The sequence below is a fragment of the Perca flavescens genome, chromosome 24, assembly GCF_004354835.1.
Source record: "Perca flavescens isolate YP-PL-M2 chromosome 24, PFLA_1.0, whole genome shotgun sequence".
Lineage (NCBI taxonomy): Eukaryota > Metazoa > Chordata > Actinopteri > Perciformes > Percidae > Perca > Perca flavescens.
Window position 1 is genome coordinate 18,479,978 of NC_041354.1, and position 26,298 is coordinate 18,506,275.

The window sequence follows — 26,298 nt, forward strand, 5'->3', positions numbered from 1 at the left end:
TCCAGCATCTCGGAGGGGGGACGAGGCTGGCGGCAGAAAGACCCGCTCTCTCACTAACGAGGCACTGACCCGACATCTTCCCAACGGTGAAACGGTACCACGGGAGTGGGTTCTATATTCACTGTCCACCGGAGACATTTGTTGCGTTGCCTGTAAAGTGCTCCCAACACACAACATATGTTGGCTTTTGCAGTTTGTGAAGTAGCAGCTGACTAAGTGACTGTTATTTTACAACCTGCACTCAGCTGTGTTGTGTGATGGCATTGTTGTATCTTCAGTCAATCACGTTTCAGAATTACTATTGTGCTTTCTGCTTGGGTGATTTATAGTGAATACTATATCGCCATAGTCTTGAGCCATACAATGCTTTGGTGTAATTGGTTTAATTCATTGTAACATTGTCTTGTGATGTGTGAGTCAGATGGCAGTACTTGGTTTATTGAACTGGAAAGGCCTACTTGATGCCTGCTCAGCTGGACTAGTAATTTTTTATTCGATAGTGACAGTGGATAGACAGGAACGGGGGAGAGAAAGAGAGGGAATGACACGGAGCAAAGGGCCACAGGTCGGATTCAAACCCGGGCCGCTGCGAAGGACTCAGTCTACATGGGGCGCAAGCTCTTACTGGGGGAGTTAGAGGCCGCCCCAAGTCATTCATCTTTTGACCAGTAGTGATTTAGCATGTGATTTATGTATGCCTATTATAAAGAAACAAATGGGCTAGTCTGTAACTTTAGAATTTGTCACATACTTCGCTGTTCGTTGTTCTGAGTTCGCTGTGCAGTACGCACCGTACCATGTAGCCTACTTCATGGAGGGGAGGCAGAGGTAGAGTGGTCTGTCCAGAGTCTTCCCCCACCCTTCGACCCGACTCACCCGACAAATATTGACTTTCAAACAACAAACTGAGATAAATGATTACTTTTGATCGTCAGACTGGCGTCCACCTTTGAGGTCTATGACCTTGTCCCTAGACCAGACACTCTTGAAGGACACACAGCTGGGTTTAGGTCCAGGAGAGTCTGGTCTGTTCAACACAACACACATAACTTTGAGTGGGAATAATTATGTAGTGTTAGTGTCAGGAATCCTGGACAGTTACAGATCCTAATCACTGAAAAGCCTGCTGAAAACTATTTAGACTTTTGAATGTTTATTAACTGCTGCTGATATGACCAACCGCTCAAGGAGCTCTGTAGCCAACGTCACATGACCAGCTGGCAGTCGCCTAAATTCGTAGGAATCCTACTAATTGGTGTGCATGAATTATTGTACCATATCATATGAACCTGTTGATGGGAATATGTTTAACTGTTGAGTGTTAAAAAACAAAAGCACCTCAGCCAATTGGATCCATGCTGTCAGACCAGTTTAGACACTCCCTCCATTGTTCACTGATGACTTGAACTCAGATTACAATCAAAGTGCTGTTTGCTCCGTTTTAGAAACACTAACAACTTTATATGTAAATCTTTCTAAAATATTTGTTCTTCAACTCACAGAGGAGTTCTACAAATCTTAAATAGATATTTTGAATCTGCCAATAAAGAAAACTTTACTGTCCAGTTAAACAGTGACACAGCACAATGTGATCAAAGTAATCCTGATTATCAGACATTTACAGATTACTTTGGTCGGATTCTCACCTGCTGAACTCCCTTCAGGTCGATTTACAGACTCTTTTCACCATCAAGTGTCGAGAAAACACTGGGACAAACAAAGCTGTTCATTTCTTCCTCATCAGTCCCGGGTTCTGTGAGCGTCTGATCTGAGTGATCCTGTCACAACCTTATAACTTCAGTCCAAGTCTAAAAAAGCATCAGTGACGTCATAACCTGTCTGTTGTTTTTTTTATGATTCCCCCTTACATGCCTGAGGCAGTCAATGCTGTTGTTACAAACCTGTGTTGAGTGTTAACATTTACTAGTCTCAACGACTACTCAGAGCACTTTAACATAGTACAGGAACCATTCACCATTCACACACATTCACACACTGTGGCCGAGGCTGCTATACAAGGTGCCACCTGCTCATCAGATAAACATTCACACACCGATGGAGCAGCATCGGGAGCAATTCGGGGTTCAGTGTCTTGCCCAAGGGCTACAGAGCAAGGGATCAAATCACCAACCTTCCGATTGGCAGGTGACCGCTCTACCACCTGAGCCACAGCCTCCCAAACAAATGTAGTATGTTTCTCTATAGCAAAACCTTGATTAAAACGGTACAGTTATTGAGAAAACATTAACAACAAGATTGGTGCCAGATATGGCTGGGACGATTCGTAGTCGACGTCATCGATTACATAAATGCGTCGACACAAATAATTTGCATCGATGCGTCTTTAACTGTCTATGCGCGTCACGCATAGAAATCTAAAAATAACATGGCTGCCTCCAGCAACCGCGAAAGTATGGATTCCTCGCAAGTTCAACAACCCGTTGAGGAAAAAGGCTCCCACATGGCCTTCTAAAGTGTGGGAGTATTTTACTCTTAATGCCAACAACAACAACGTGGTAGTCCGTAGACTTTGTCAAAATGATCCCTGAGTCAGGATAACAGCAGCGAAACACCGTAACACTGTCTTCCATAATTGCGCAACTGGGCCAGATTGTTTCAGATATCTCACGAGTCCTTTATAACGTCAGTTATAACTGCCCACGTATTAAAAAAATGTTGGGTTTAAATCATGCTCGTGCTCATAATTCCCTTAGAAAGGAGAGAAAAAAATTGCACTTTTTTTTTTACTGTTTTTTTATTTTTAAGTTTTGTATTTGTGTATTCCTCCTGAAAGTGACTTGAAGGGGTGAGTTAGTTTTATTGTTGGATTTATTTGATACATCTGATTTCATATGTTGCTAAAATTGCACTTGTATTACTGTAAGATTAAAGGGAGAAGAGCTTTGATGTTAAACAAGAGCTTATTCATTATTTTACCTAGGCCTAATACTGTTCAAAACAGCAAATACAGGCTACTCTTTTTGCACTTGCTCTGTTTACTTTAAGTTTTTATTTTTGTATTCCTCCTGAAAGTGACTTTATTTTGTGGTGGGATTGATAGCCTACATCTGGCTTCAGGTTGTGTCATTTTACTTGAACAGAGCAGTGTTAAACAATTTTAATTAATAGAGATTTGAACCTTATTGAAATTTGCTTTATGTAAATTGTTAATAATTGAGCAATGGGAAAAAAATCGCTATTTGAAAAATTAATCGTTAGATTAATTGAAAAATGAATCATTAGCAGGGCTTTAATATGACCAATTTGGTCACAAATGCGACCAAAATTTGTAAGGGTGTGACTAAGATTTTTCCTAGGTCTCACCGGTGCACCTAACGTCCTCGCTTCCGCTGCCTCTCCACAAACCAAGCAATGTCGTCTATATGGATATGGTTTAATGTTGCGTTACATGACCCATTCCTTCTGTAAAGCCGTGCCTGTGTTTGGATCTCTCCTCCATGCAGCCTCCCCCCCCCCATTCACTCACACCCACAACATGGAGAGACGTAGCGCCGCCGGTCCAAACTGCTGACATTTGTCTACAGTTTGAATTGTTATTAACACAACTGTATATTGTTAAGTATGAGAGGGAAACCTGTATTATTAACACAGCTGTATATTGTTAAGTATGAGAGGGAAACCTGTATTATTAACACAGCTGTATATTGTTGAGTATGAGAGGGAAACCTGTATTATTAACACAGCTGTATATTGTTAAGAATGAGAGTGAAACCTGTATTGGTACCAGTGTTTCCGCTGGTAACTCTCTGTTACTGCGGCCGCCACGGCAAAAAACACAGAAGTTATTAAATGCGACTAGCTTCAGTTTGTTGAGTAATAGCGTGTGAGACGGAGCCTGCAGACATTTCATAGCCTACACAAGACGAGTGACGCTGACCCGCCAAAGTGCATTCGACCCGTGCTGGACCCGTTCATAATGAGTCAGCCGTCACTCTCTGAGTAGCATACGTTTCAGTCCATCGCACTCCCTCTGTCTCCCTATGTCTTTCGGTCTGTTTTTTTAATTTTTAATTTTTTTTTAAGATTTCAGCCTTTATTTTGATAGGAAAGCTGAAGACATGAAATGGGAGAGAGAGAGAGAGGGGGGAATGACATGTAAGAAAGGGCCGCAGGTCGGAGTCAAACCTCTATATTTACCAACTGAGCTATCCGGGCGTCCTCTTTCTCTTTTAATCAGTCTGTTATTGTTGTTGAAAACAAGTGAAGGATTTCATAGATAGATAGATAGATAGATAGATAGATAGATAGATAGATAGATTTTTTTTTTTTATATATATCCTAGGCTATTTCAGATAACTTTCATTTACATGTGTTGCAGCTGTATATTTTCAAACAGGTAAAGGAAACCCTGTCTTTGCATTTTATTTTAATTTAAATTTTTATTTTGTTTCAATAAAAGAGTTTGTGAAAAGTTGCTTTGACTTAAAACTGAACATTTAGCCCACTTTGTACAAAAATACAGAGCTATATATCGTGTATCGCCATTCAGCGCTAATTGCGACACAAGGTAAAATTTGGGTGCACCTAAATTTTGTGCTGGTGCACCTAAATAACAAAGTTAGGTGCACCAGTGCAACCAAGGCAAAAAGTTAGTCTGGAGCCCTGATTAGATTAGTCGACTAATCGGAAAAAATAATCGCTAGATTAATCGTTTAAAAAATAATTGTTTGGGACAGCCCTAGTGCCCTGTCTATCATTCTGGTTTTGTTTCAGCATTTAAATCAATCTGTATACACTGATTTAGTTTGTCAAAGCAAAGAAAGTTGAGCTCAAGAGCAGCCAAAAACACTTTGATTTGGCATGTTTCCATCTATAATATTTTGACCTCCTGTCTCTTACTAGAAAGACGCACAGCATTAGCATGAGCAGTGAGCCCTACTGTGCTGACTGATATTTAGAAAAATATAAGGAGAAGGAAATGATAGTACTACCCAATCTGTTGGATTCACAGGTTCTTTCTGGGAACTGTAACACAAAGACACTGCAGTAACAACAAATAATGGACACAACAAGTATTATTAACCCTCAGAACGGACGTCGTTTTTCCATGATCCTGTTTAAATTGATCTAAAATTAAAACCATTACAGCTAAACCATTCATTCTTTTTCAAGCACAAAGCTAAGGCTTCTGTCTTCCATGTGAACACGTTGTACGCTCGTGAAGACACTGTCACGTTACGTGGCGTCTGGTGGCGTCCGCGTGACCCCATTCCATTACAGATGATACTATCAAAATGCCTATATCTCAAAAGCAAAAGAAATTAGATTTCTAATAACTTCTGGAGTGTTAAGTAATATGTTGGGTGTTTTTGTATGTGGATTTGTGAATGTGAATCTTTCAGATCAACTTGAGGAGTGCCTATGGTTAGCATTTTCCATATTTAATTGTGTCATGCCTGCGTGGGACTCGCACTGGTCTGGTCTGGTCTTGGTCTCGTCTCGGTCTCAACCCCTCAAAGTCTTGGTCTTTTCTCGGCCTTGTGACACTCTGTTCTTGGTGATGACTTGGTCTCAGTTTAGGTGTTCTTGACTACAACACTGATTAAGAGTAAACACAATTAAAATAGAGCATATCAAGGGAGGATATGTGAATGAAGTAGGAACAATGAATTTGAAAATGATCCATCCATCCATCTTCGTCCGCTTATCCGGTGTCGGGTCGCGGGGGGAGCAGCTCCAGCAGGGGACCCTAAAACTTCCCTTTCCCGAGCAACATTAACCAGCTCCGACTGGGGGATCCCGAGGCGGTCCCAGGCCAGGTTGGAGATATAATCCCTCCACCTAGTCCTGGGTCTTCCCCGAGGCCTCCTCCCAGCTGGACGTGCCTGGAACACCTCCCTAGGGAGGCGCCCAGGGGGCATCCTTACCAGATGCCCGAACCACCTCAACTGGCTCCTTTCGACACAAAGGAGCAGCGGCTCTACTCCGAGCTCCTCACGGATGACTGAGCTTCTCACCCTATCTCTAAGGGAGACGCCAGCCACCCTCCTGAGGAAACCCATTTCGGCCGCTTGTACCCTGGATCTCGTTCTTTCGGTTATGACCCAGCCTTCATGACCATAGGTGAGGGTAGGAACGAAAACTGACCGGTAGATCGAGAGCTTTGCCTTCTGGCTAAGCTCTCTTTTTGACACAACGGTGCGATAGATTGAATGCAATACCGCACCCGCTGCGCCGATTCTCCGACCAATCTCCCGCTCCATTGTCCCCTCACTCGCGAACAAAACCCCAAGGTACTTGAACTCCTTCACTTGGGGTAAGGACTCATTCCCTACCTGGAGAAGGCATTCCATCGGTTTCCTGCTGAGAACCATGGCCTCCGATTTAGAGGTGCTGATCCTCATCCCAACCGCTTCACACTCGGTTGCGAACCGATCCAGTGAGTGCTGAAGGTCGCAGGCCGATGATGCCATCAGGACCACATCATCTGCAAAGAGCAGCGATGAGATCCCCAGCCCACCAAACTGCAACCCCTCCCCACCCCGACTACGCCTCGATATCCTGTCCATAAATATTACAAACAGGATTGGTGACAAAGCGCAGCCCTTGAAAATGATTGTGATTTATAAAAACCAGTGTAACAAAACCTAACCTAGTGAGGTGAAGACCTGTACTATACCAGTAATTTAAGAATTGTATAATCAGTATTTTAACCGTGAATAACCTTAAATGCACTTAATAATTTTTCTGATTCATTTTGACTTGGCTTTCTTGACTTTGAGCGGCTTCTTTTAGGTCAAGAGGTGTGAAAGTGAAGTCTGATCCCTGCCCTGACTTACTCTACATGCATATTACTGCTTATTTATAGTCACTCTTAGAGTCACTTGAGTGTGGACAAGGAATACATTCCATTATAGTTGCCCCTTCTCTATTATGTGCCCTCATGCATGCCTGTACACCTCACTTTATGTAGAAGTAAATGCATATACGATTTGACAGCCGGGCCACTTTGGACATCACAGTACACGTCGCTCTCAGCTTGTTGAATGGCAGAACCAAACTAGCCTACTCAGGCCTACCTGGCTACCAAGAGACCCAATCCCCATTCAATAAGGATCCAAAGATTATTCCTCCTAATCAGAAGGAAACTGCTTCAAGAAAAGGGTCAGGTCTAGCTCTCACCTGACACGAGAAGGGTCCACTTGCAGATGTGACCAGGGTTCAAAATTAACTATTTCGTCCAAAACAGCTAGTGCATGTTCAAATTTTACAAGCCATTGTTTCCAAAGTAGCTGCTACATTGTTAGCAGCTAATAGGCCTAATAGCCAAAATAAAGATAAAGAGGATCCTGGGTTTAGTTTAGTTTCCACTTCTATTTTGTAGGGTCACTTCCCATGTGTCATGTCCAGCCCGGTCTCATGGCAGTTTGTGATATGGTCACGTTATTGAATCTATCGAGTCGTGGACAGGACACGATCATTTTTCGTGTTGTGATTACGAATTTTAAAGCAATGTATTTCAATGTGAAGCATATCACAGATCACAGAACGATGACGGTAGCGAGTAGTAATGATAAGGCAAAAGTCCACGCAGGGAGGTTGGTTGGGGGGGTGGATGGGTCAAACAACACAGGACTTTCACCCCGGAGACCGGGGATCACGTCCTGTGTGTTGCAGTTCCTTTCCTCGTTATTCTCTTCCTAACCACAACCGTCCCGTTGTTGTGGCGTTTCATTTCCCCGTTGTTGTGTACCCCTGCGCCTGGGGATCGCGTCCCGCGTGACGTGTACACAAATCAATAAATCAAAATAACGTGACTATTTCACGACCTGGCGTGAGACTGGGTTGGTCATGTCTTGTTTGACTTCCTGCCTTGTGTGTTTTCCCGCCTTTGTAATTGTCTGCCCTGCCCTGATGCGTTTGACGTGTTCATCATGTCACCTGTCCCTCATTACCTTGGGTATTTACTCGGAGTGCTTTCTTTGTGTCAGTCATTTAGGCTAATGCCTACCGACACTAGAAGACTCAAGTCTGACACCATCGCACATCCAATGTTAAAGACTCATAATATGTAAAAGACTGGGGATATTGTTAGGTCTGAGTACCGAACGTCGATACTTTTATGGCACGAAAACAATTCTCCGATCCTATGAGTATCGAAAACGTATTAATTTTTCAGTGCCAAATTTCAGTTCCAAAAGCGTCTGAACGCTTAAGCGCAAGCTTATCTGTCCTCTCTGCATACTGACAAAGAGCAGAGCTCCGACACACACACACACACACACACACACACACACACACACACACACACACACACACACACACACACACACACACACACACACACTCACTCGGAGAGGTGCGGACCGAGTAAACTACGTCGTCTGCTCTGTAGTGTTGTTGAAATCACAGAGAGTCAAAGCAATGCCGATAAAGTGGTTTCAAGTGTAGTTACAGTTTTTCAAAACTTCACGCAGACAGCGTTTGCTGCGATATGATATTAATGGCGAGCCGAAAGCGGTCGCGGTGCTGTTGACGTTACACTTCCTTACAAGCAGGCACAACGGTGGTTTCTCTGCCCTGATGACTGACTGACAGGCTGAGCTCGTAAGGCAAGGCAACTTTATTAATGTTACTCTGAGTGAGCATTCACTACGTTTACATGCAGCCAATAACCCGTTCAAAACCGGAATATTAGCAATAACCCGGTCGCGCACGGCCATGTAAACACATATTCCGGTTTTTAAAAACCCAAATATGCTACCTGGGTTACCCCTTTTCTAACCCGAAATTTTGGTCATGTAGACGCGTATCGGCATATCCCCATCAAAAGGAACATTGATTTGTGTTCTATTCGCAAGGAATCCTGGTCTTTTGAGTAGAGGAACTTCTTGTATGCGCCAGAAAACAGTTATAATAATAATTATATACTATAATAATATATATATATATGTGTGTGTATGTGTATGTATGTATGTATGTATGTATGTATGTATGTATGTGTGTGTGTGTATATGTATATGTATATGTCAATGCAGAAAACCTGCGCGCAGTATACCAGAAGTAAACAAGAAGTAGAGGTAAACGAGACACAGCACCACACTTTTGGAGCGAGGAGGAAACCAATTTCTTTATTAGTGTGGTGAAAACCATGAATACAATGTCTTTTGTTGATGGCAGAAAGTACCGAGATAGTGAGATTTATAAGAAGGTGACCGAAAAGTTATTGCGTCTTAAGGTTGTCCGTATGTCCAGACGCTAACCGTGCGTCGCCGTTTACATCGGGATATTGCCAATTGATTACAAATTCCATGTATACAGGAGTAACTCTCTCTGCTCACACATGTAGACGGGTTATTCCGAATGTTTCAGAAACCCGAATAGTGACCTTAACCCGACCATAACCCGAAAATTGACAGCTTGTAAACGTAGTCAGTGTTACCAGAATTTTTACATTCTGATAACGGTTGTGATTCACAATTAAGTTGGAAAATAAAAGCTTTGTGTTTAATGTATTTTTGTTGATGTTGAAATGGATTTTAAAACATGTTATCGAAAAGAGTATTGTTAGGAACCGGTATCGAAAGATTCTGAACGATACCCAGCCCTAGATATTGCAGGGTCACATATTGCAAGACTACAATAGATTATTATTTTTTTTAAAGTAACAAAGCTAACTAGCTGCCGCTAGCATTAGCTGGTAACTTGAGGGAAAGTTTGCATATTTTCTGTTCTGCAATACAAGCAACGGTGGCAGTACTTGGAGGTCCGTACGCAGGCTATAGGGCTGTAGCGATGCACTAATCTCACGATCCAATATTCAGCTCACGATACAATATATATATCCCGATATTCAGCCAACGATACGATTCGATATAATTCGACACACTTGCATAATTTTCTGAAAGATTTAAAGCGGACAGTGTGATTTTGGTGACATCTTGTGAGTGTTCCATTTAGGGCTGCAGCTATCGATTATTTTAGTAATTGAGTATTCTACCGATTATTCCATCAATTAATGGAGTAATCAGATAAGAAATGCTTTTGTTTTATTGAAGAGCAATAATTAACAATAGTTTGGTTAAATTTTTGGAAAAAGCAACATTTTTATTGCCTACATTGCTTACAATATCATATCTAAAAAAAAACTAAACATATTCAGTGCATTCAAGTGCCATATTACATTATTTTTTTAAAGAAAACATTTTTTCAAATGATATCAACCTCAAACTAAGGCATAGGCATGCAATAAACATACATAAACATTACATTAAGTTGTGCAACTTAACTTTCAGTTTCAACCTGAGACTGATCTGTATATAAAGGGTTAATTAGTTCCATTTATTGAAACAGTGCTAACTGTAGCTTACAAGCCTTTGAAAAGTAAATAAAGTGCAGTATTGCAGTTAATGGAGGGTTAAAAAGTGCAGCACGTGGCCTGTTCTGAACAGTTTCTTTGACAGCTTTTTTTAGCTTGACACTGAACATATGAGGTAGCCAGTCTAGCCACTAGGTAAGTAAACATAGTACCATGGCTTCTCCAAAACATCCAATAATTCAAGTCACTAAGAAGAACATTTAAACATTAACTTAAAATGTACCCGTCTTAGCCGAGTAGTTTAAGGCCTGTAGGCCTACAAGTATGTGAGGTAGCCAGTCTAGCCAGCAGAAAAGAAAAATAAACCATGGCAGCCAGCCAATAATTCAAGTCCATAGGAGCAACATTTAAGCCAACTTAAAATTGTACCCATCTTAGCAGATTAGTTTAAGGCCTTAAGTGGACACTAAACAGAAACTCTCCTCTCCACATAACTGCAGACCAAGTGATCTACATTGTCTTCAGATTTTTGTTCAGGAATAGAATCTGATCAACGTGCTCTGGGAGAAGTGCACTTCTATGAGCAGTGATGATATCTCCGGCATTAGAAAAGACCCTCTCTGAGGAAACACTAGTGCCAGGGACACAGAGGGACCTTTTAGCAAGTTGTGACAAGAGTGGATACTGATACTGGTGCTCCTTCCACCAGACCAGTGGATCTTCTTTCACTTCCAGGAAATCTGCCTCCTTGTAGCGGGTCATCTGTTCCTTGGCCTCGTCCTCTTGGGTATTTGTCTTGGGTCGTGCTGCACCACCACCGTATCGGTCACCAAGAAGGGCAGCCAGTGGACAAGACGGCCTTGGATTCCTGGGTGGAGGACGCTGACTTTCAAATAAATAAACAATAAAAACAAAAACGCATTACTTATAGTTAAGCACATTCCATAATTCTTACACAGAGGCTGCTCTCTCCTTCCATGAATTGCTCTCCTTCATCTACAGCGTCTTTGTCTTCTTTAGATGCCCCTCATCATCAGCACGAGCATTTGCTGTCCCCTCTTCATCCACACTCCAAAGTGACTAAATTAAATAAGTCAACATGAAATGAAATTCATAAGCTTTTATTGTATACATCTTTTAATTACTATATTTAATATATGCCTTTAAACCTGTTAACATTATAGTATTTATGCTTTTTAAACTATTTAATATTTATCTATTTTAAACTGTTAACATTGTAGGATTTGCCTTTTAAACTTTGAACAATGCATTATTTAGGCCTATGCTTACTCTCGCCAGGAGATGGCGGATAGGGTACAAGGCCAAAGGTTAAACCTAGCAGTACCATCACTGCCTTACCTCTGATGGCTGCATGCTCAGTCTTGCAGCCTCTACAATCAGTCCATTATGAACTTCCTGTCTTTCATTTTCAGTCAGGAAGGGAAGACTTTTGAATCTTGGATCCATCGCTGAACATGCATGGAGAGTTGCCTTGAGGTCAGTGTACCTCTTCTGAAGATCCCCAGCCATGGCAGCCTTCATCTCTTTTATGACTGCAGATTCACCTTTGATCGGTTTCAGTCCGTTGATCAGTGGGTCCTGGAGGGGTGCGACGACTGACAGTGGCGTCCTTCATGGGCTTCAGCACGCGGACTACTTCTTCAGCTGTTGTTACGTCTGACTCAGTCAGTGTGCACAGATCCTTCTCGGTCTTCCTGACTTCACTCGAGAGCAGGGCTGCGCAAATGGCCGCTTGTTATGTCATGCGCCCTACTCCACCTGTAGTTTAATAAAAGAAATATACTTAATTTATAGACCTATTAGGGCTGGGCGATATGGCCTAAAAATAAAATCCCCGATTTTTTTCAAAACAAATCTGATTTAAGATTTAAATCGATTTTTTTCTCCCTCTACTTATAATCAATCTGCAGATGACAAATTGTTCAAAACAAGTTTTATTTTGTTTTGACTCATACACACACGCACACACATGGGGCATGTATACCATTATGATTATTCATGCCAATTTTGTGGAAATATAAATTGGTTTGAGTGTTTTCCCTACCAGTTTTTATTTTTATTTTTTTGGGGGTGGGGTTATATATTCAACAACAATAAAACGGATGCGTGCGATAAAGCTGTTTTCACACATACAGGTAATTCACTTCTCGTTCCTCGCTAAAAGTTCAAATCATTTTAACGTTATTGCGCAACCTTGCCCCTATTTTCACCTGTTGCTGAGTAACGTACGTTAACATCCCATGGTCTCTTGAATGTAGCGTACTTGTAGCAAGCTCCTTCGTAGCGATAAAAACAGACGTTGAAGCGGAGCTCCGTGCTACAGAGCGGTGATTGCAAATTGTTTAAGCCGCTACAGACCTCCGTCACAGCTCGGTTGTATCAGCAGCATTTAGCAGATGTGTTGAGCTGCAAAAGAGTTCCTCAACACCAGCTCTGGTGCCCCGCAGGGTGCTCCTTCAGGTCAGCGGTAGCTGGTGGTTCAGTTACCGAGAATAGGTGACTCTCAGTCGGGGACAGTGGACCGCGAGCGGCCGGTCATTTCGGCGGAGATTACGGATAAGTAGCCTAAGTAATGAAACGACTGGTTAAGAAAATAATTAATGTTAGTCCCTGTCGCTGCCATGTTGTTTGTGTATCTCTATGGCAAACGCGCGGGGGGAGGGCTGAGCCCGTTCGGAGCTACGGGAGCCCAGAGGAGCGTCGGCGGATGTTAAGGAGAAAATCGATTTTTCATTTAAACAAATCCACGTTAGCTACACATTCGAGTTAATTGATAAAATCGATTTATCGCCTAGCCCTAAGACCTATAGCGCCCTTCACACTTCACAGCATGGATGCACAGAATGCTGCTTTACATAAATGACAAAACAAATTAGTAATAAAAAACAAAATAAACTATTGAAAAGTAACCACACACTAAGCTGGTAACCACATCCGTCATCAGCTTGTGCTCTGGTAGTCGTAGAAGCCTCTGTTTCTCTTTCAGCATGTGGTTGGCTGTGGTGCTCCGTCTGAAGAAATTCACAATGCGTCTCACCCTTCCCAGCAGGCGTGCGACTGCTGTGACTTTGAGGGCACGTTGTGCAGCCAGATTTAGTGTGTGAGCATAGCATTTGACATGAAGTGTGAATGCTGTCTTCTCAGCTGCAATTGTCATATTTGACGCATTGTCAGTAACGATTACTGGATCCTTTTCTGTGATTCCCCACTCAGCGAGGGCCTTTCTCAGATGTTCTGCCAGGTTGTGTCCGGTGTGGCTCTCGGGCATGTCCCTGGTTTGTAAAACCTACGTAACGAGCTCCCATTCCTCGTTGATAAAGTGGGCTGTGTTGTAGACATATGCTTCAGTTGTGCGCGAGATCTAGCCGTCGCACGTCAGGGCAACTCTCTCCGTGCTGGCCAGGGCCTCCCTGAGCGTACAGCCTGGGAATGCAAACCTTGGTGAGGTGTTCGCGGGTTGGAATAGGATAGCGGGGCTCCATCGCGTTCATCATGCGCCTAAAGCCGGCGTTTTCCACCACCGAATATGGTCTCAAATCCTGACAAATAAAGTAGGCAATGGACTCTGTAATTTTCTGCGACCTTGGTGAAACTTGTGGGAACAACCGCCTTCGATGTCCAGCATGGTTTGTTTTGGGTCACGCGGCTGCAGCTTTTTGGGGTCTTCCGTTAGCATTACCTTGTCCGGGTGCTGACGTTTTTAGGTGGGCTCGTAGGTTGGTGGCATTTCCAGAGTATTTCACGTTTGTGTCACACAGCTTGCAAACCGCGATGCTTTTGTCTAAGTCGTCGCTTTCCTTCTTCTTTTTAAACCCAAAGTGCTCCCACACATCTGCTTTTAAGCATGAAGGTGCTGGATTTATATTCGCCACTATTTTCTTGAATCTCCTCACTCTGACTCTGTGAACAGGAAGAGGTAGACGTTGGCGTCTGTGTAAAGTTAGTATGGGTAACTTGCTCTACAGCGACACTAGTAGCTAGTGGCTGACCAAATCGCTCTTCCTGCAACGCGAACAGGGGTAAACACGGGGGATTTGAATGGGACTTATGTATCGCTACTCGTGGCTTAAAAATCAATACTCTCTTGGGAAAAATTGATTTATATCGCAGAATCGATAAAATTGCTCAGCCTTAGCAACAGGGCTCCAGACTAACTTTTTTCACTAGGAGCACAGTGGCCCCCAACTGAAAGTTAGGGTCACAACCAGAAAATGTAGGGGCACACACCGTAAATCAACATGCTAACCAAATATTCACATTTCTACTAATTTCCACTGTATTACTAATAAATACTTTGATAATAGATGCAGAAATTACAATGTGCTGTTTCAAATTCAGCGTCACTTTTGAAGATGCAACATATAATGTAAACTGACCCCATCGCTGTCTTGAGAGTAAAAATAAATAAATAAAATATATATAATTTCTTTTATTTTTTTTTATTGTATTTGTATTTTTTAGCCTTTTTTATTTTATCATGACCGTTTTTAATTGCTCTTTAATGTTTCATGTAAAGCACTTTGAATTGCCTTGTTGCTGAAAGGTGCTGTAGAAATAAAGTTGCCTTGCCTTACAATCTCAGCCTGTCAGTCAGACACCAGGGCACAGAAACCACCGTTGTGCCTGCTCGTCTCCGAGGAAGTGTAACATCAACAGCACCGCGACCGCTTACGGCTCGCCATTAATATCATATATAGCAAGCGCTGTCTGCGTGAAGTTATGAAAAACTGTAACCACACTTGAAATCACTTTATCGGCATTTCCGTGACTCACTGGGACTTCAACAACACTGCAGAGCCGACGTAGTTTTCATCGTCTGCAGCTCTGCGTGTGGGCGAGTGTGTGTGTCAGAGCTCTGCTCTCTGTCAATTTTCAGAGAGGACAGATAAGCTTGTGCTTACGCACTCTCAAGTACAAAAATTTCAGCGTTTAACATGTAAAAAAGGGGGCAAATTTACTGGTCGCACATGTGCGACTGGATGTAAAATTCAGTCGCACACTCTCAAATTTTGGTCGCAGTCTGGAGCCCTGCTTAGCAGGCTATGGTATTTCTATTGTAGCATGTGTTCTAATTTAAGAGGAAAGTATTTATTAATATAAAGAAACTTGTTTTAGTACAGCTATTAAAGTATGTGTATTTCTAATTGGTCTGCGCTGCCGGCATCACTACGGTCCAGGATTGCTGGGGTTAAAATGAACATAGTTCCTTGTAGGGTTGTGCCGATGGCCGATATCATCGTCCATCGTGCACCACTGACAATTGCGTCAGTCTTAAACTAGCAAAGACACAAAGACAAGACATAGGGTTCAAGTGGAAGCTACTTTCCCCCCTTTTACGTGCAACCTATTTGTGAAAAACACCATTGCTTTGAGCAGACTGCTGATTGGCTGTAGTGATACATTCTCTCTCTCCCTGTCAGCTGTAGCTCGCTCTACCTTCTAGTAACGTTGGACACAGCGGTCTCGAGTGAGAGAGAAAAAAGCGTTAAAAGTGGAACGCTATCACACTTTCCTTTCTTCCCTCATTGGACTAAGTTTGTCAACACTACTCTGTGCGTGCATCAATAAGTAAGTCTGAGGTCCTGTAGGTATGGGACGATGTTATGCAGGATTTATGAATGTACGTTAGCAACAGTAGGGTGGGCTGGACCATAATTCACGAGGGTGCTATTTTATGTGTGAGCTAATATTGCGCATCTGTTCATGTGCGCTGCAAGAGTTATGTTTCTGTTTTATTGAATGCGTTATTCAGTGCAAACATAACTGATAATGTAGTTTAATCTCAGTAATGATGGTATGTCAGGTTATTACTGTCGCTCTGTTGAAGGCAGACGTCCCACTGTACTGTCGTGACGCAGATCACGGACATCTGATTGACTTTACTGCACCGTACTTAAGTGAAAGTAGGTCAAGTTGTAAAACCTACCAGCAGGGCACCATTTACAGAGGGCATTTAAATGTATGTCTAATTATGTTAACTGTTGGCCCATAGTAGTAGGAAAAAAATATTTATGTAAAGAGATAAGAGCTACCCACCCCCCGGCCCCGACGATGATATCATCGTCCATCACGATGTTTTACTGTAAACATCGTCAACTGCCAATTTAGGGGACATCGCCCAACCCTAGTTCCTTGTGTGAACTTACAATGATCCCCTATCTACATTTCTGGAAGAAACTTGATACCGTAATCCGGCAGTATATTTGGAATAGTAAACAACCTAAAATACTCTACCTTGCAAAGTACCACGGACACAGGAGGCCTGGCCCTCCCCAACCTTAAAGTGTACCATAGAGCCTTTCAGCTACAGGCCCTCAGAGTGTGGATGGACCCCTCATCTACAGTCCCATGGAGAGAAATAGAGCAAAACCTCACTGGAAGTCTAAGACTGCAAGACCTCGCCTTTGCAGGTGTGTGTCCAAAAAAGTGTATGCTAGCCTATGGCCCTATTATCACCAACACATTGACCAACTTTAAACAGGTGGAGGAGCAACTATGCTACACCAATAAGTGGCATTTGAACACCCCAATTTGGCACAACATACACTTAATGTCTGGTAACAAACCTTTTGTTTATAACCAGCAAAGTGACAGAGGTATTTATACTCTAGACCAGTTATTCAACGGAGAAGGTATGTTGAGCTTTGAGTACCTGAGAGTTAGCTTTTAGGTCCCTAGGACATCTTTTTTCCTTTATCTTCGCTTAAGGTCAGCCCTAAAATGTTATGAGGTACCACGGGGAAACAGTCTTGAGATGCACCCAATCATTAAATGGCTTGTTGATTCTCCTGTGAGAGGATTAATGTCCAGGATTTATGCTAAATATCCATAGGAGAACTCCCAATAGTAAAGAAATGGGAGCGAGAGCTGAGCCCAGAGGGTAATGTAATTAATTGGGAGACAGTTTGGGACAACATTTCCCACTGTTCCAAGACCCCAAATCACCAGCAGATCCACTTCAACATATGTCATAGGACATATTGGACTCCTCAGAAGAGCTACGTCTCCAAAGGCATTCCTACTCCCTATTGCACGTTCTGCCAACCTGAACAAACTGGAACTTTCCTGCACATGGTCTGGGAGTGTGAACAGGTGCATGAGTTTTGGAATAAAACAACATCAATAATATCTGATGTGATAGGATGTCGACTTCCTACTGTACGTACACACCGCCGCCGACTTGAGCTGCAAAGAAGCTCTGGCCGCCCTGTCGAGGACGCTTGTCAAAAAGTCCGAGGAAGCTGTTTGACGCTTTGGCCGCTCTGACGTGGGAGCATTCTTCAATCATGTTCAACACACGATTGAAGAAAAAGCACAAGCAGCCACTGCACGGCCAATACACAGACACTAGAAACCTTTTATAAATTACATATATAAGGAAATCATTTGTATTGTTTGTTGGTCACAGCGGTGTCTGTTAGCAGTTAGCCGCTGAACCGCAGCAGAATGCAGGCAGAGCGAGCAGCCGCCAGCTGTTGACCCGTGCAGGACTTCACCGTGAGCGGACTGTTTAGAGACCATGTGACGGCACGTTAACTGGTCCCTATACGCAAACAACGTTACATCATAAATGATAGGGGAACCCAGCAACAGCGATTATGAGATTTCCCGCCATTTTCATGGAACTAATCTCTTGGTAGGAACAAAAGTTTACATCGTATGTTTCTCCAGAATCAGCCAGCGAGAAGGACGTCTATATTCCGATTGGTTGCTGCCGTTTGCCGCTGCTTGCCGCTGAACCGCGTCATAGCTCATTACCATAAAGTTGACCAAAGTTCAACTTTCTGATTGACGCTCAAAACGCTCAAAACGCCCAAAACGCGACGCCGACAGTTTTGACGCTCCTTGCAGCTGAGAGAAGCCAGCTTCCATTGAAAATTAATGACTTCCGGTATCTTTAGACGCTCAAGTCGGCGGCGGTGTGTACGTACAGCTACTGACCCGATTGTTTTGTTACTTAATGATAACTCTAAATTACACCTGTTTGGAAGATAAAAGAGATTTTGGTTAGCTGGATCAACTGCGGCCAAGAAAATGATAGCTCAATGCTGGTTCCCCCCTCCCCCCACTCGGTTTGTATAAAACAGTGGTTGGCGTATTTTCTAGACATAGTTCTGCTTGAGCTCTCTACAGCAAGGATTAACAAAGCCAAGTCATCCACTATAGACCTATGGAAAGGTGCAGCAGCACAGGTATCAGTCCTGATGACCTCAGCATCACAACAAGTAGAGGAGAGGGACAAGGGAAGCTGGGATTTCTGGTTTTGTTTGTTTCTTCTTGGGTGGGGGTGGGAGAGGGGGGTTGTTCTTATTCAAGTGTGTTTGTCTGTTCTGTTTTTGTTGTTTAAATGAAAAATAAATTAAAAAAGTGATGTGTATTTTGTGTCTATGGGTGAAATTATGGAAAGATTTGGATGTATAATTGTTGTATAAAGGTTTGTCGTTCATTTAATTTTGTTATTTTGTTTTTATCCTCTCACTTACATGTTTTCCAACTCAGTACAAAGTACCCCGAATAACCCCAACCCACTCCTCTGAAGAAATAATCCCCTAAATAAACAGCCACCACTCAAACAAACAGTCTGAAACAAAAGACGACGCTTCGCTGTGTGAAATTAAACGGGAGAAGTGGATTAAAACATCTGCTATGGAGTGAACAACTGAACAAATAACCCGTCAAATACCGCGTCCACTCAGATTACCTCCAGCCCGAGACATACATCTGCTCCTGATCCAATCAATTTCATTTCTAATTAAGTTTACACGCAGATAAACCTCTCAGCAGCAGGCCGATATCAAGTGACACAAAAGCCGAGACAAAGCCAAAGAAGGTGAGGAAAGACTTCATCCCTGCTTTCAGTCTCCGGCGGAGGGTTTGTAGATTCAGCCTTGCACTTCCGTTTTATTAGCTGGCTTTGAAAAGACGACCTAATCATTTATAATACATGGAGGTAATGCTTCCTTGTGAGATGACATTGGAAAGCCAGGCTGCAGAATCCATACTCATTTCTCTCCAACTTTAAAGACCGGTGAAGATCTGTTAATTCAAAAAGCAGAACACACCTGAGTCTCTGCCTCAGAACAGATTTTACAGTCAAACTAAGAGCCGTCTCTAAGTCAATGTTTGCTTTTCATCTGTACGTCCCTGCTATTCCCCCAAGAACTCCCTGCTCTCTTTCCCACCCATAAAATATTGATCTTTAAATATTTATCCTGCAAACATCCACAGGACCTGACCCGTATTCCCACTACGTGTGAAATATTCACCTCCTGCTAAATATTTGATGGTGGCATCTATGTTTCAGCAGCTTTTGCTAACGTTTTGGCAGGGGCGGGGGTCCCCAAGTGTTGCCTGTTTGAGCATATTTTTACTGGAAGGATCAAGCCTCGGAGCTTCAGATATTTCTCGACAGCGACAAAGCAGAGCAAGTATTGTAATTGGGCCCTTGGCGTATCGGCAAGGCTCTTAGTTCAAGTGTAAAATCTGTTCTGAAGCGTTGGCTGAGGTGTTTTCTTGCTGTTGAATTAAAGAGTTTCATGTGTCTTTAAAAGTAGCAGAGAAATGAGCCTGGATTCTGCAGCCTGGCATTCCAATTGGTTCTCCAAAGGAAGCCTACCTCCATGTATTCCAGCTATTCCCTATCCATGTCCGTGTTTCATCTGTCAGTTAAATCAAGAGCAATACACAATACAATACTGGTGTTGATACGTTTCTATTAGTTTCGCATCATAGATACATGGTTACATTTAATTTGTGCCTACCAGTGTAATGCCGTGTAACTTGCCAGCTTGAAGGTTGTTGAAATAAACTGTTTACCATCCAGATTACAAATACCATAATGTCGCTGTCGCACAGAAACCTTGCATCTCCATTAGGGCTGTCACAATTAATACACAAAATCCTTTTAATGCCACTAATGTTTTTTTATGTGCGAATAATGCACACATGTTTTGTGATTTGATGCTCCGTAGTTTGGCAAATGCGGAAGCGATGCAGGAGTAACGTTGTAGCTTTAGTTATCTTCTATCTTTGACGCTACCTTGATGCTTTTATTGACACTTTTTGGTGATTTCCTTTTTTTCATTTCACTGGCACAGTTGAATCATTTAATCCCCATTCAAATTAGCAGATTGCTAAACCGGAACAATATCCATTTCTTATAATACATCCATGATACAAACATCCTTTCTGCTTATGGGCCCTTTCTGTATCACTGCAGCACTTTTCCATAACATCATAATCATCTCCAACTGGAAACAGATGTAAGAACAATCTGCCTGGCTATCACTTAGTTGTATATCCATTGCATAATAGATGCTTTTAAGCAGGCTGTCCGAACCCATCTGGCAGAACAGCAGCATAATGACGAATCTGTCTGGCTGTGTAACTCAGCTGCTGGATCATCTCGGCCCAACGGGATCGCTGTCATCTTTCAAAAGGCTGCTTTGCATTCATTATTATAGAGTAGCTTTTATTGTAAACGTTCGGTCATTAACACCCTGGAGTGTCCGTCCTTGACATTATTCATTATATTGAATGATTCTGACTAATTAATTAGTCAACATCTTCACTGTAGATGCTGTTCTCTTTGCATTGTACTTGGGAAACAGGACTGTAGACCTTTTGATAGAATTATTTTTGACTGTCAAAAAAGCGCCAATAGAAGCATTAAAAAGAGTCAAAAGAAGTGTCAAAACCATCAAAGCACCATAAGAAGAGTTAAAAAAAAACATCAAAAATTGTCAAAAGAAGTTTCAAAAAGTCTCCATAAAGCATCAAAGAAGCAACAAATAATGCACCAAAAAAGTGTCAATAACGGCATCAAAAAAGCAACTAAAGAAGCGTCAAAAAGTGTCAAAAGAAGCGTCAAAAACTGTCAATGAAAGTGTCAAAAAAGGTTTTTAAAAAAAGAAGCTCTGCCCCTGATTTACAGACGTCTGTCTCTCCATGCCAGTCTATGAAAAGTCTTTTTGGGTCAGAGGGCATCTCGTGACGGACTGGGAGTTGTAGTTCCACTTTTGACGTCACAGTGATTCGGTCTATAGTCCAGCACATAACCCCTCGATACAATGGTAAATGTCATTTTTATAGCTCCTTCTTAGCTTTTGTATGAATTATACCAACATGTTAATTACTGAGTTTTAGAGGATTCATTTCTAGTCAATATTTGTCACTTCCTGTTATATTTTGAAGCTCACACTGTGTCTGATTTCAGGTCGCTTCACTTCAGGTCTTTGTCGGCTTTCCCGCCTGTGTGATCACCTGCCCCGCCCCAATTTGTTTCACCTGTGTCTAATTGCTTCCCCCAGTATATATCCCCCCTCTCACTAGCTTTAGTTTCAGATTATTTTGTACCTAAGCAACATGTTCTGGTCGAGAAATGTAAATGTGAATTTCATTTTTTTGAGCCTGCTTTGCTAGGCTGCTGTGCATCATTGTTGGTGAAAGTGCGTCGCCTAGTGGCGAACATGGGTAGTGCATTTTGTGACGTTGTTGTTAACTAGTGGATGAGTTTAGTTCCCACACGTGTCACATGGTGAAATACTGCTGTACGGCTGTTCTATACATGTCGGATCCTTGGAGCAATACGTCCATAAGTGTTCTTTTGGTTGTTGTATGCAGATATCATAATTAACACTTATGTGAATATGTATGCAATAATATAATAGTTATTAAGATGTAATTTCATGTTAGCGTAGCTCATTCTTTTTCCTTGTGTAAGTTATGCTAGTGCTAGCTGCGCCTGTATATGCACAGGCGTGTGTGTGTGTGTGTGTGTGTGTGTGTGTGTGTGTGTGTGTGTGTGTGTGTGTGAGAAAATGTGAAAGGAATATTTGGCTATTTAGTAATTATATTTTTGTTTGTATTCCTTAGTTTTACAAAAGAAAACAATGCTTGGAGCGAACTCTTCAATAATTCTACTTCTTAAGAAGACGTCAAACCAGCTTCATTCATTGCCTTGTTGGCTATCTGCCTAATCATTGTTAGGACACAACTGCTAGGACAGAATACGACAGCTAGCATCCCTTCCTGTTTTAGAAGTTTCATGAGTTTTTTTTACCCTGCCTTTGTCTTCTGATTTAGATACACCGCCTCGTCCTTTTGAACTCGGCCTGTTTGAAAGAAGCTCTGGTTTGACTATTTGGACACTGTTGCTTTGATTGTACAGTACATCTTGAGACCTGCCTGTTGAGTCCATCCATTTTATTTTCTTCAGATTGAGCAATGCTAACTGTTTCTCTCTGCTCCCATTCTTTATACTCCGCCGTTTCCAGTTTTTTTTTAAACTAAATGCTTAAGGCTAGCTTTCCCCAAAAGTTCCTTTACAAAACAAGCTAGCCATTTCCCCCAGGTTCCAGTCTTTATGCTAAGCAAAAGGCTTGCTGTTTTTCCCTGCTACCAGTCTTTATGCTCAGTTAAAAGCTAGCTGTTTCCCCTTTGCTTCCAGTCCATAACATGAGAGAGTGGTATCCATCGTTTGGCTTTAATCTGTGCCAGAGTTTTGATATTGCCCAAAATGTCAAACTATTCCTTTTTAAATTACGATTAAAAATAAACAGAGGATGCATTGGCTGTACATAGCCTCTGCATTAATTCATGTCCAAACAGCACAATACAGGATCAATACAGTATCAGGTAAAACAGATAAATAAAGACAGCCACATCAATAGTGTATTGGTCTCAGTGGAAGCATAATGAGTTTTCAGCCGCAGCGAAGGTTTCTGTAGAGACTGTCTGATGGAAAATCATCATAAGGCTCATTTAGCCATGCCGCTCTTCTGACACCAAAGGACCCTCATTTACATGTCGCAAGGTGATCCTGAGCGCTCTATTGAGCGGCCGGGGCCGAACGACTGATGTGTATAAATTGCATCTGTAACAGGTATGGACATTTGGTTTCAGGCTTGGTTTACTGGACTGAATGTGTGAGCACTAATGTGCGCCTGGTCGATCGTGGATTCATTTTGCCATTTAGAAAAGGGTCTCTTCCTATTATGGAGTTTGAAATGAGTGTCTTTAAAGTCTGTCCGCTCAACTTAAAGTTGACTAAATACGGGAGAATTTAAAAGGTGACTGCGTGAGTGGCATACACATGTCGATAAGGATTACAAGGATGGAAAAAGTTGGACGTTTCTGTAATGTTCTGACAAGCTTCTCTGCGTAGGTTTCAGGGACATTTAAAGGGTAACGTTGCTTTCTTTTTTCTCAACCTGCACCCTATTTTCCAGTATTTCCACATGTAAATGAGTGAATTAAGGGTTTATTTAACCAAACCAGAGTGGTGATTGTTGGAACAGTGGAAAGATGAACCAAGATGGCTATTGATAGTTTTATTTGTTTCTGTCCACTTTGAGTGACGATTCTGTGATGCTGTGACAAGGTTTCTGGGATCATTTAAGATTCAGAAGTACTTCTTAAAAACCATCAGTGCAGTTTTTTATTTCAAGGCTGGCTGTCTTGATGACAACTCATCACTGGTCACCGTTGTTTTAAAACTGTGACTCCATCCTTTAGCTTTTACCCATATCCACTTATGTCCACTCAGGATCCCTCCGAGGAATGCTGCTGAAAGTTTGACAGGGTCTATGAATACTCCTTTCTCAGACACATTTGACAGTTATTTATGAAGTTTCCTACATGCAATTTCAGCAGGGAAAAGTCGACAATGAAGGATATTATTGAAAAGTGTAAAAAATAAAGGCTTAAGATTTGTTTTTGAGTCGGCAAAATGACCTAAACAGAAATCATTTAATCTGCTTTTTTTGGGTCCAGCCAGTATGACTTTTAAAGCCATATATCTTATGAATTGTTTAACCTCGGACCTCCATGTTTAACTATATATCTTTAAACGTTACCGAACAACAGAAAAAAACTTTGCTGATTTCACATATCTTCCCAATGTAAATCAACTGCCAGTTGTAGGAAGTGTGAAAAAATGTTTTTGAACATTAAAGCGTGTAGAAACAAAAAATACAAGTATGACCCTGAAAATTAGCATATGTCTCCTTTTTAAATGTTTTCAGATGGTGAGCAGTTTTTAACTGAGGATTCAGGATTTAAAAACGAGGAAACAAATCTTGCTAACCCCTCCCTGTGTTGTGTAACGGCAATAAAGCCGAACCTTGAACCTTTTGCAAAGACAGTCACGTCAGACGGGTGTTGTTACTAAGAGGTATGTTGGAACCTAACCGTGCCGGCTTTCCATTGGACGAAACTCAAGAAAACTCTGGAAAGTCCCGGAAACGTCACCCAGGAGATAAGTCTGGCGCACTGATCGGCACTCGTCTTTTCACAGCAACTCACGGTTGCTTCAAAAGGTTTGCACTTTAATTAGCACATCTTCACCTTGCTAACAGACTGTTTTGTTTTCATTGTAACACGTTTTGGATCATGAGAAATCGCCATTTTATCTAACCTGCAGACAACACCCGAGAAACGACAGCCATCTTCTTCATGGTAGAGAAGGACCACTCCATTCAGTTCAATTCGCTGACAACCAACAGAACTGCCCGTCTTTCTTCCACGAAAGGAAATCGCAGAACAAATCTGGTGGACAAAAACTAAAAAAGTGAGTCAAGTAAGAAGCTTTAGTTCCGATAAGTTAAGTTAGTGTGTTTATATTGTAAGCGCAATTGCTGTGTAAATCAAGTGTAGCAATATTAATTGTTAATACCTGCATTTTTAAGAAAACGCACCCTTTTGAGACTTTGTCAGTTATTGTCCCTGAGTTTAGAGTATTGCCCTGTTTATTAGGGCTCAACACGAAGTGCAAGGAACTTGTTGTTTTTGAAAGGATTATTATTTTTCTTGCAACTTGATTTTTGAGAGGCTTGGAATGCTCAAACTCAAACATTTGCACAGATCAGACCTGGCAAAAATTGCAAAGTTTGCCATGATTTGTCTCGTGCGTGGCCAGTGGGTTCCATAGCACCACCTAACGCATGCCAGGGTTGGGATAAGTTCATTTTAATGTTCACGAAATTTGGTGGGAGCATTGCACTCATCTTGAGGAACATATATTTAAAGGTCCCATGGCATAAACATTTCACTTTATGAGGTTTTGTAACATTAATAGGAGTTCCCCCAGCCTGCCTTTGGTCCCCCAGTGGCTAGAAATGGTGATAGGTGTAAACCGAGCCCTGGGTATCCTGCTCTGCCTTTTGAGAAAATGAAAGCTCAGATGGAATCTTCTCCTTATGAGGTCATAAGGGGAAAGGTTACCTCCCCTTTCTCTGCTTTGCCCTCACAGAGAATTTGGCCCACCCATGAGAGAGAGACATCATGACTTTCAAACCAAAGTGGCAGTTGGTCAAGGCCACACCCCCACCCTCCACCTTCAGCTACAGTACAGTATTAGGGGACCACTGAGGTCTATATAAAAGAGACTTCAGATACAGTATTAGGGGACCACTAAGGTCTATATAAAAGAGACTTCAGATACAGTATTAGGGGACCACTGAGGTCTATATAAAAGAGACTTCAGATAAAGTATTAGGGGACCACTAAGGCCTATATAAAAGAGACTTCAGATACAGTATTAGGGGACCACTAAGGCCTATATAAAAGAGACTTCAGATACAGTATTAGGGGACCACTAAGGTATATATAAAAGAGACTTCAGATACAGTATTAGGGGACCACTAAGGTCTATATAAAAGAGACTTCAGATACAGTATTAGGGGACCACTAAGGTCTATATAAAAGAGACTTCAGATACAGTATTAGGGGACCACTAAGGTCTATATAAAAGAGACTTCAGATACAGTATTAGGGGACCACTAAGGCCTATATAAAAGAGACTTCAGATACAGTATTAGGGGACCACTAAGGCCTATATAAAAGAGACTTCAGATACAGTATTAGGGGACCACTAAGGCCTATATAAAAGAGACTTCAGATACAGTATTAGGGGACCACTAAGACCTATATAAAATCATCCAAAAAGCAGCATGTCATGGGATTTGACATGCTCCTTTTTTTTTTAAAAACCAAAACAA

At 42.0% G+C, this 26,298-nt stretch overlaps 1 long non-coding RNA gene across 1 annotated transcript; it reads left to right on the forward strand.

The window, feature by feature from the left end:
- Positions 1–5: 5 nt before the first annotated feature.
- On the forward strand, positions 6–24,780 carry LOC114551175 (uncharacterized). The gene is made up of 3 exons (XR_003691859.1): positions 6–94; positions 24,325–24,618; positions 24,723–24,780. It is a non-coding gene; the product is annotated as an uncharacterized LOC114551175 (long non-coding RNA).
- Positions 24,781–26,298: the final 1,518 nt, after the last annotated feature.